This window comes from Eriocheir sinensis, unplaced genomic scaffold (genome assembly GCF_024679095.1).
Source record: "Eriocheir sinensis breed Jianghai 21 unplaced genomic scaffold, ASM2467909v1 Scaffold121, whole genome shotgun sequence".
Lineage (NCBI taxonomy): Eukaryota > Metazoa > Arthropoda > Malacostraca > Decapoda > Varunidae > Eriocheir > Eriocheir sinensis.
This window is the reverse complement of record NW_026110530.1, coordinates 249,985-260,000: the sequence shown is the minus strand read 5'-3', so window position 1 is coordinate 260,000 and position 10,016 is coordinate 249,985.

Genomic DNA, 10,016 nt, shown 5'->3' with positions numbered 1-10,016 from the left:
CCTTTTTGTTACATTATCTTATTCATCACTTTCTCTTTCTCTTTCACTATCATTTTTTTGTTACATTATCTTATTCATCACTTTCTCTTTCTCTTTCACTATCACCTTTTTGTTACATTATCTTATTCATCACTTTCTCTTTCTCTTTCACCATCACTTTATTGTAACATTATTTTATTCATCACTTTCTCTTTCTCTTTTTCTCTCTCCAGTATCACCATCAAAATCACGACTGTCACCTTACTACACCATCACAACGACCCCAAAATACCTTCACCATCACCACCTCTAACCTCACTATCACCACAAGAATCACCATCACTACTGTCACCATACCTCACTATCACAACGACCCCCAAAACCTGTCACCCTCACCATCATGTCTTATCATCATTGTCACTATCAGCAGTACCACCATCATCACCATCCCCCGTCACTATCATTCACCATCACCAAGTATCGATCGACTTCAGGTATAGATTTTGGTTTATAATTAATACTAGCTGAAGTACGCTATTGACTCTCTCTACTACTACTACTACTACTACTACTACTACTAATAATAATAATAATAATAATAATATCTTTTTCTTTCTTTTTTTTCATTCTTTTCTTTTTTTTCTTTCCTTTTTTCTTTATTTTTTATTGATATTACCTCTCTCTCCAACCTCTCTCTCTCTCTCTCTCTCTCTCTCTCTCTCTCTCTCTCTCTCTCTCTCTCTCTCTCTCTCTCTCTCTCTCTCTCTCCTCACTCACTCTCTCCTCTCTTTAATCTTTACCTCCATCCTCTTCACTCTTCCGACTGACCCCTCCTCCTTTGTTCTCTCCTTCTTCTTCTTCACTCCTCCTCCTCCTCCCGTCCTCCTCCTCCTCCTCCTCCCCTTCTTCGCTTCATGAACACTTTTAATGTATATTTTTTTGGGGGGAAGACACATTTACTACTACTACTACTACTACTACTACTACTAATAATAATAATAATAATAATAATAATAATAATAATAATAATAATAATAATAATAATAAGAAGAAGAAGAAGAAGAAGAAGGATGAGAAGAACAAGGTGCCATCTGATGGACCACACGGAAATGAGACCAGATAGTTAATTGGGTGACAGGTATGAGAGAGAGAGAGAGAGAGAGAGAGAGAGAGAGAGAGAGAGAGAGAGAGAGAGAGAGAGAGAGAGAGAGAGAGAGAGAGAGAGAGAGAGATAAAAGATAAAGAGAAGAAGAGAAAGAGAAAGAAGGAAATAAGGAAGGAAGGAAGGAAGGAAAGAAATGGAGAGAAACGTAGAGGAAGAAGAGGAAGAGGAGGAAGAGGAGGATGTGAAGTGGAAGACAAGTCGAAAAACAGATTAAAAAAAGAACGAATTAAGAAAAGATCGTTATAGAAGGAGAAGAAGGAGAAGGAGGAGGAGGAATTGAAGGAGGAGAAGGCGGAAGAAAGAAAAGTGAAGTTGTGGATAGGAGGAGGAGGAAGAAGAAGAAGAAGAGGAGAAGGCAGAAGGAGGAGGAGGAGGAGGAGGAGGAGGAGGAGGAGGAGGAGGAGGAGGAGGAGGAGGAGGAGGAGGAGGAAGCAGATCACGAGATAAGAAAAGAGAAAAAAAGAGAAAGAAGAAAAAAAACTCCTGGTATAATAAATTTGAGATCTGAGAATAGATACAATTTTTCAGTAAATCAATATTGGTCTGCAGTGGTCCGTTTTCTTTTTCTTTTTTACAGTAGAAATAAACGTAAAAAAGAGAAGAAAATGAGAAAAGAAAACGGGATTATTTTCGAGTAAGATATATTTCATCACGAACTAAAAGAAAATGGAAAAAATAATTGATGATGAGTCTTTAGTGAAATTAATAAGTATAATATGAATAAATGTAAGAGAGATAAATATGAGTAAAATAAAGAAATGAAGATATACAAAAATAGAGAAGGAAAGTGAGTGAGAGAGTGAAGGAAGGAGAGAAAGAATATAAAATAACGAAGAGGAATAGAAGAATGCAAAAAAGAAGAAAAAGGGAAAAAGATGATATCAGAAATGGAAAAAAAATAAATAGGAAGTAAGAGAAAAGAATGAGAGGAAAAATATAATTGAAAAAAAAGATAAAAACAAAAGAAGAAAAAGGAAGCAAAAATAGAAAGTGTCAGAAGGGGAGAAAGGAAATACAAGAGAAAGAATGACAGGAATAAAACAACTAAAAGAAAAATAGAAAAAAAAAAGAATGAAAGAGAGTGAGAGAGAAAGTAAAGAAAAGAAACAACAAATAACAAAACGTAGAGCAGGAGAAAGAAAAGGAAGGAAAAAAGGAAAATGTCAAGAGGAAAAAAGAAAGAAAATAATAGAAAAAGGACAGAATAAAAAAAAAAAACTTCACTGGGACAACTGAGAATGTGTCGTGAATTTTTCGGAGCGTAAAAATTTAGCTTGCTTCAAAACATATATATTCTTTTTGGCGGTCGCTAAATTTCACGTTATTTTCTTTCTTTCTCTCTCTTTTTTTCACGAGAATGTCAAAGATGTTATTTTGCTGCGGTTTTCTGGTGGGTGGGAACTCTTCTTTTTCTTTTCTTTTTCATTGCTCATTTTCTTTTTCAGCTTGTTTTTTTTTTCTAAGCGAGGAAAGAAGGTGGGATTTATTTTTCAGCTTTTCTTTTTCTTTTCTTTTTCATTCCGCATTTTCTTTATCAACTTGTTTTTTTTATTTTTCTAAGCGAGGAAAGAAGGTGGGATTTTTTTTCAGCTTTTCTTTTTCATTCCTCATTTTCTTTATCAACTTGTTTTTTTTATTTTTCTAAGCGAGAAAAGAAGGTGGGATTTTTTTTCAGCTTTTCTTTTTCATTCCTCATTTTCTTTATCAACTTGTTTTTACTTTTCTAGGCGAGGAAGGAAGGTGGGAATTCTATATTTTTTTCAACTTTTCTTTTTATTTTCTTTTTCATTCTCTTTTTTTATGAACTTGTTTTTATTTCTCTAAGCAAGGGAGGAAGGGGGGAACTTTTTTCTTTTTTCATTCCTCTCTTTCTTCATCAACTTGTTTCTTTTTCTATTTGTCTAAGCAAGGAAGGAATGTGTGAACTCTTTTGTTTTTTCCTTTTTTACATTCCTCTCTTTCTTTATCAACTTGTTTTTTATTTGTCAAAGCAAGGAAGGTCAAAACAAAACAATATCAGAAAAATCAAGATCAAGTTGAAAGCGTTTTATTTTGTTCATCTTTTTCTTGTTACTGTTGTTGTTGTTGTTGTTGTTGTTGTTGTTGTTGTTGTTGTTGTTGTTGTTGTTTTTGCTGTTTGTTGTTTTTATTTCTGTTTTTATTGTTGTTTCTCATTTTATCTTTCTTATTTTCTTATTTTTTCCTCCTCGTTACTATTTTGTTTTCTCTTCCTCCTCCTCCTTTTCCTCTTCCTCTTCCTCTTCTGTCTTATAATTCTTTTCTTTCCGTCACAATCTTTTTTTTTTTACTTATTCCCTCAATATTTTCACCCATTAACTCTCTCTCTCTCTCTCTCTCTCTCTCTCTCTCTCTATCAGCGGAGAGAGAGAAAGAGAGGGCCTGTTGCATCCGTCGTATTGATTGGCAGGGATTATAATAACGAGAGAGAGAGAGAGAGAGAGAGATAGCGAGAGCGAGAGAGATAGAGAGAGAGAGAGAGAGAGAGAGAGAGAGAGAGAGAAACCCTTCAGTGGAACCCAAATATAAAAGAGATATTAGGAGGCAGACACCATTACTACTACTACTACTACTACTACTACTAATACTACTACTATTAATAAGCATTTATCACCAATAACAACAACCCTCATACAATACGTGATAAGCTAAAAAACATGGAAAATTAACATATACATACATCCTCATCCCTTCTCCCCCTCCTCTCTCTCTCTCTCTCTCTCTCTCTCTCTCTCTCTCTCTCTCTCTCTCTCTCTCTCTCTCTCTCTCTCTCTCTCTCTCTCTCTCTCTCTCTCATGAAACATTAGCACAGCCCGCATATCCACTTCTCACTTTCTTCCTGGGTAGCGCGCCAACATGCCTCGCCTATGACATAATGCCTCAGAGTAGTGGTGGTGGTGGTGGTGGTGGTGGTGGTGGTGGTAGAGGATGGTTGTTGGTTGTAGTGGTTGTGTGGTGAGGAATTGTAGGTTTAAGAGGGTGGTGAGTCGTGTGGTGATGGTTGTAGTAGTGGTAGTAGTAGTAGTAGTAGTTGTAGTGGTAATAGTAGTAGTAGTAGTAGTAGTTATAGTAGATGAAGAAATACCAAAATAAAATAACATAATTACAATACAAAATAACTAAGAAGAAAAAAAATTGAAAAGAAAACAAAGAAAAGAGAATAGAAGAAAGACAAAATATAAGAAAAAAAGAAATAAAGAGAAAAATGAAGAGAAAAAGAAAGAAAAGAGAAGAGAAAAAGAAAAAAAACATGACGTAGTAATCGTGTTGTTTTTGTTATTGGAAAGAGTAGCAAGAGGAGTAAGAGGAGGAGAAGAAGGTCTAAGAGGAGGAGGAGGAGGAGGAGGAGGAGGAGGAAGAGGAGTAGAAGTGAAGGAAGGAAGAGCTCTGGAATCTGATCTGTTTACACCTTTTCTACGGGGTCACTTTACCACGATAATATTTGTAGTGTAATAGAGATAAAGAAATTCGAAAGAAGGAACAAAGAAAGAACTGAAGAAAGAAAGGAGTGGAGGAAAGGAAGATAAAAAAAAGATACAAGAAATGAAGAAAAGCAGTAAGAAAAGAATAAGAATAAGAGAATGAAAGGAAAGTAGAAGGGAAGATGAGGAAGAAGTATAAAGAAAGATAGAGAAAAGGAATGGAGGAAAGTAAGATAAGAAAGAAGGAAATAGAGGAAGGTTGAGGAAAGGAAGAAGACAAGAAAGAAAAGATTGAAAGGAACAGAGGGAAGGATGATAAGAATAAAACGAATATAGAAAGATTAAGGAAAGGAAGAAAAGAAGGAAGAAAGATATGAAGGAGGGAAAGAAAGATAAGAAAGAAGGAATTAAGGAAGATAGAAGGAAGGAAGGAAGAAAAATATGAAGGAGTGATAAAAGGAAGAAGATAGAGGAAAAGAAAAAAAGGAGGAGGAAAGGAAAGGAGAAAAGGAAGACAGATGAGAAGAAGAAAAGATGGAAAAGATTGGAGAAAAGAATGGAGGAAAGGGAGATAAGAAAGAGGGAATAAAGGAAGAGAAATGAAAGAAAGAAAAGAAGAAAGGAGGGAAGGGAGGGAAAGAAGGAAGGAGGGAGGGAAGGAAGAAAGAATAGAGAAAAAAGGTGAATGAAAAATATAAGTGGTGTGTGTGTGTGTGTGTGTGTGTGTGTGTGTGTGTGTGTGTGTGTGTGTGTGTGTGTGTGTGTGTTTCCCTTTCCTTTCCTCTTTACCTTTTAACAAGAAACCATAACTTAGAAAACCCTGATATTATTTTTTATATTTTTGTTTTTTATATTTTTTGTTCCCCATCGGTAATTGATTTCAATATTACTTTTCTTGCACATTTTATCGAATTTCTATAATAACTTTCAGGGGTATTTTCAGCCAACTTCCCAATTTTCCTCTCCTTTCCTCTCTTCTTTCTCTTCTTTCTTCTCTTTCTTCTTCTTTCCCTTCCTTTCTTCCTTCCTGAACTTCCAATTTTCCTCTCCTTTCCTTTCTTTCTTTCTTTCTTTCTTTCTTTCTCCTTCTTCTCACTTTATTGCCTATTTGGTCTTTTATCCTTTTCCTTCATATTACTTCTTTACTTTTCTTCATTCGATTATTTTTTCCTTCCTTTCCCTTTCCTTCCTTTCCAATTTTCCTCTCCTTTCCTCTTCGTTTCTCTCTTCTTTCTCTTCTTTTCTTTCTTTCTTCTCTTTCTCTTCTTTCCCTTCTCACTTTATTGCTTATTTAGTCTTTTCCTCCTTTTCCTTCTTTTCCTTCCTTTTCTTTTTCTTTCTTTTCCTCCTTTTCCTACTTTCCTTTACCTCCATACTTTCTCTTCTCCCCTCTCTTTCTTTTCTCTCTTTCTTCCCATTTACTTTTCATTTCGTTCCATCCCTTCCCTTTCCTACCTTCTTTTCCCTTCCCTTCCATTTCCTCCTTACCCTTCCTCCTTCCTCCTCCTCTCATAATAAATAAACAGAAACAAAACATAAATAAAAAGGAAAAAGAAAAAAAAGAGAAAAAAATGAATGAGAGAAGGAGATGAAAGAAAGGCGAAACAAAATAAATAAAAATAGCAAGGAAAATAAAGGAAAAAATAGAGAAAAGGAAACAGGAGCAAGAAAAACAGAAGTGAGAGAAAAAAAAGAGATGAAAGGAGAGGGAACGAAAGAGGAGGAAGAAGAACAAGAAGAAAGAGAGGGCGAAAAAAAAGGAGGAACACGAGAAGGGAAAATGAAGATAGACGAGGTGAAGGAAGATAAAGATGAGTTAGGCGATAAAGATGAAGAGGCAAGTATCATCTTCAAAGCGCTTGGCGAAGAAAAAGAAAGTGAAGAAGGTGAGACGCGAAGATGCTTAAAAAAAAAATTAAGAAAAAGAAGGAAGGAAGAACGAGAATAAAAAGATCAAAGAGAAGGTTAGTTAAGAAGGTGATAAAGATGGATTAGAAGCTGAGGGAATGAATGAAGGAAGGAAGGAAGGAATAAGGGAAGGAGGAAGGGAAGGAAGGGAAGAAGGAGGAAAGGAAGGGAGGAAGGGAAGAATGAGGAAAGGAAGGGAGGAAGGAAAAAAAAGGAGGGAAGGAAGGGAGAAAGGAAGGAGGGAAGGAAGGGAGGAAGGGAAGAAGGAGGAAAGGAAGGAAGAAGAAAGAAGGAAGTAATGAAGGGAGGAAGGAAAGGAGGGAAGGAAGGAAGAAATGATAAAGGAGAGCAGGAAAGAATATGGACTACTGAGAGAAAAGTCGAAAGAAAGTAAGAAAGAAAAGGAAAGAAAAGGAGATAAAAGGAAAAACAGAGAAGCAGAGAAAGTGAAGAAACGAAGGAAGGAAATAACAGAAGAAAGAGAACCAAAGGAAACGAAAAAAAAACAAGAAAAATGAATAAAACAAATAAAAACGGAAGAGGAAATAAAGAAAATAAAGAAAAAAGAAAAGGAAAAGACAATAAATTAAAACACAAAGAAAACAAAACAAAAGAGAGAGAAGGAAGAGAAAACGGAGAAGGTAAGAGAGGAGGAAGAAGAGGAGAAGGAGAGGAGAGGAGAGGAGGAAAAGGAGGAGGAGGAGAAGACGAAGAGAAGAATTGGCACGCGTGACAGACAGACGCCAAGAGTCAGACAACAGTGTCAGCAGATGTCAGCAGGGAGGAGGAGGAGTAGGAGGAGGAGGAGGAGGAGGGAGGGAAGGGAGAGATAGAGATGGGCTGGCAAGTTAGAAGGGAAGGGAGAGGGAGGGAAGGAAGGGTGGAGAGGAGGGGGAGGAGGAGGAAGAGAAGAGAGTAGATAGACAGGGAAGGGAGAGAAAGAAAATTGAAGAAAGGAGAGAAGAGAAATAATAGATAAAAAGAGAGGAAAGTGAGGAAACGTAAAGAAAGAGAGAATAGAAAACATGGAGGAGGGAAGAAGAAAGGAAAGAGAAGTAGAAAGAAGAGAAGGAAAAACAAGAAATAAGAAAAAGGAATAAGAGGAAAGGGAATAAAAGGTAAATAAGAATGAAGGAGAATGAGAAAAAAGGAGAAAAGGAAGAGAAGGAACATGAAAGGAAAGGAAGAGAAAGAAAGGTAGATAGGAAGGGAAAGAAGGAAGGGAGATGGAGGAAAGGAAGAAAGGGAAAATGGAGAAAAAGTAAGGGACGGAGAGGGAAGCGGCGAGGGAGAGACGCGAGGAGAGAGAGAGGGAGGGAGGGAGACCGTGTGGGTGTGTGTATGTGTGTGGTGTGTGTGTGTGTGTGTGTGTGTGTGTGTGTGTGTGTGTGTGTGTGTTTGAAGTGTCAGTGTGATACGTTCCTTCCTTCCCTCCTCCTCCTCCTCCTGAGAGAGAGAGAGAGAGAGAGAGAGAGAGAGAGAGAGAGAGAGAGAGAAGGCTTCAGATTCTGAGAATAACCTCAATTGCTGTTTCTAATAAAGGAAAGGAGAGAGAGAGAGAGAGAGAGAGAGAGAGAGAGAGAGAGAGAGAGAGAGAGAGAGAGAGAGAGAGAGAGACTCCTAGAGAGAGAGAGAGAGAGAGAGAGAGAGGAGAGAGAGAGGAAGAGGAGGAGGAGGAAGAAGAAGAAGAAAATGAATAAGAATAATTAGAATACGAATAAGAATATGACGGAGATGATGAAGAAAGAGAAGAAGAAGAAGAAGAAGAAGAAGAAGAAGAAGAAGAAGAAGAAGAAGAAATTGAGAAGAGAGAAGATTAGAAAATATAATTAAAGAAAGATTAAAAAAGAAAAAAAAAAAAGAGAGTAAAGAGGAGGAAAACAAAGTAAAAGAGAGTAAGCAAAAATAAAAAAAAGGAAGCGAAAGAAAACGGAGAGGAAAAAAAGAAAAAGAAAATAATAACAAAAAGGAAATAATGTAAAGAAAAAGAATAAGACAAAAATGACAGGAAGGAAAATAAGTGAAAAAGGAGATGAAAGAAAAATGGAAAAATAAAGAGGCGGAGGAAGAGGAGGAGGAGGAGGAGGAGGAGGAGGAGGAGGAGGAGGAAGGAGGAGGAGGAGGAATATAAATGATGAAAGGTGAAGAGGAGGAAAAAGTGACAATATTGGAAGGTAAAGGGAATAGGATCTCTCTCTCTCTCTCTCTCTCCTCTCTCTCTTCTCTCTCTCTCTCTCTCTATTATTTTTTCTTCTTTACCTGCATTCTCCTCCTCCTCCAGCTGGTTCTCTCTCTTTTCTCTCCAATTTATCTATTTTCCTCTCCAAACTTTCCTCCATCCAAAGCAACTGGTCAGAGAGAGAGAGAGAGAGAGAGAGAGAGAGAGAGAGAGAGAGAGAGAGAGAGAGAGATAGATGAACCCACAAGTCATCTCTCTCTCTCTCTCTCTCTTAGTGAGAGAGTGAGAAGGTTTTGCGAAATGGTGCAGAGGGGAGCTTACGTGAGACAGCACCTGGCGTCTCACACCTGTAATAAGCGTTCACGGGGAAGCGCTACACGTCAAATTTCACTCTCAGTCTTCGTGTTGAAAGTGAAAGTGGTTAGTGAGTGTTGAAGAAGGAGAACGGAGGAAAAGGAAGAGAAGGAAGAGAGGGGAAAGAGGAGGTATGAAAAGGAAGGACAAAAATGAGGAAGGAGGATAAAGGAAGAGGAGGAAGAAAGGAAAAAGAGAAAGGAGAAGTTGAAAGGAGGGAAAGGAGGAGAAGGAAGAGAAAGGAGAGGGAAGGGAAGAGAGGGGAAAGACGAGGTAAGAAAAGGAAGGACGAAAAGGAGAAAGAAAGATAAAGGAAGAGGAGGAAGAAAGGAGAAGTTGAAAGAAAGAAAAGGAAGAGGAGGAAGAGAGGGAAAGGAGAGGTAGGAAAAGGAAACTAAGAAAAGGAGGAAAGGAGAATTAAGAAGTGGTTAGTGTGTATTGAAAAAGAAAGGAAGAGGAGAAGGAGAAAAACGGAAAAGGAAGAAGAGGAAGAGAGAAAAGGAAAACTAAGAAAAGGAAACGAAGAAAAGGAGTAAAGGAAAATTAAAAAGAAAACTGAAGGAGGAAAAGAAGAAGGAGGAGGAAGAGAGAGGAAAGGGGAAATAAGAGTAGGGAAGTAAAGAAAGGAGGGAAGGAGAACGAGAAGAAGAAGAAGAAGGAGGAGGGAAAGGAAGCAGAGGAAAAGAGGGGAAAGGGAAAGTAAGAAAAGGAAACTAAGAAAGAAAGTAAAGGAGAATCAAATTGTAGGTGTGTAATTCTTGAGAGTCCTTTGAAGTACCTCGTTAGTTTAATCTTTCATCGCTAAATCAATCTAAAGGACTAACATACTAACTCCTTAAATTGACCTCTTTCAGCCACCTCTTTTGATATTTTTTTTAGGCAACAGTAGCTTTTTTTTATTATTGTGTCCTTTTTTTGTGCCCTTGAGCTGCCTCCTGTGTTGTAAAAAAAAAAAAGCTAACTGATACTTACACTAACACACTAACTAACA